Below are 1,543 nucleotides of genomic sequence, written 5' to 3'. Positions count from 1 at the left end.
TCAATGAACGTTAAACAGAGTGGCATCTTGAACTCCCGAGAAACCTCAATGAGCTTGGTTATCGTGTGGATATGGTCGATGGTGCTGAATCCTTTGCGGAAGCCTGCTTGCTCGCATGGTTGTCCTTCATCTGGTGTTCTGCTAATCCTATTTAGGATGACTCGAGTGAACAACTTGTAGATGACAGACAATAGGCAGATCGGGCGATAGTTGCCAATGTCATGGGTGTCTCCCTTCTTGAACAGTAGTATGGTCCTGCTGGTTTTCCATTGGGATGGAACCTTGCATTCAGACAGGTAGCGAGTGAAGAGCCGAGCCAATGTATTGATGAGTACTGACGGCAGGTTCTTCAGGTGTTCAGGTCTGACCTTGTCTGGGCTGGGTGCTGTTTGTTTCTTTACCGACAAAATGGCGTGTCGGATTTCGGTAGGGAGAACGTTGGGAACGACATATCCATCCTGTGGAATTTGGTATGTCGGCAAGTGGACATGGCTATCAAAGAGATTTGAGTAGAAGTCATGGATAATCTTCTCCATTGCCGTTCTGGAGGATGTGATGGATCCATCAGGATGTCGCAGGGTAGTCATCTTGGTCTTGTAGTTGGCGAAGGACAGGCAGGCCTTACAAATACTTTTCCCGGCTTCTGCCGCATCTACCAGTACTTCTGCTCTTCTCTCTTTGAGGTCTTCCTTGATCGCATCTCTGCACTGCTTTGCGAGCTCGGACGTTAGCTTGCGGTTGCCTGAGGCATGCGCCAATCCACGCTGGCGAATTAGCTCAAGAGTTTTCGAAGACAGGCGTTTTTTTGTGGCTATCTCTCTCTTGGCGTTCCTCGCACATTCATGGAAGTGCTGAACCAGTTTATCGTATTCCTCGTCAATGTTGTCAACAATGGCATCTTCCCATGTTGCCGCAATAGTACCAAAGAGTTCCCAGTTGGTGGTCATTCTGGGAGTTCTCTTTTTGAACTTTGCAGCCCTTTCTCCCCGCTCTGTGAAGTAGAATTTTGCACAAAGGAGATGGTGGTCCGATCCAGTTCGAAATTTTGGGACAACAGTGACATCGGTCAGGCAAAACCGTCGATTGAATATGATGTGGTCTATTTCGTTGTGGAATCGTCCACCGGGAGACTCCCATGTCCATCGTTTAGATTCTGCCTTCTGAAACTGTGAGTTACCATGAATGGTCTTGGTCGACATGATGAACTCAGACAGTCTCTCACTCTGTTCGTTTCATTCTAGGCCATGGGTCCTGATGTGAAGTTCTTCAGCTGATCTTCTTGGTCCTATTTTGGCATTAAAATCACCCACATGATCTTGTAGAAGGTGTGGTCTTCTTTATAGAACTTCTCTACCTCCATGTAGAACTTCTCGATTTCTCTTTCATCATAATGAGATGTTGGTGCGTAGACAAGAAAGATAGAAACTGCAGGCAGTGAGCCACATCTATTCAAATGTAAACGTCCGATTCGGGTTGTTAGGCATTCGAATGAATCAATGCTCTTGGCCAAGTTTGTGTTGACAAGGACACCGACGCCTCCAAC

This window comes from Sorex fumeus, unplaced genomic scaffold (genome assembly GCF_029834395.1).
Source record: "Sorex fumeus unplaced genomic scaffold, SorFum_2.1 ptg000002l, whole genome shotgun sequence".
Lineage (NCBI taxonomy): Eukaryota > Metazoa > Chordata > Mammalia > Eulipotyphla > Soricidae > Sorex > Sorex fumeus.
The sequence above is the reverse complement of the archived record's forward strand: the minus strand, read 5'-3'. Positions refer to the sequence as shown.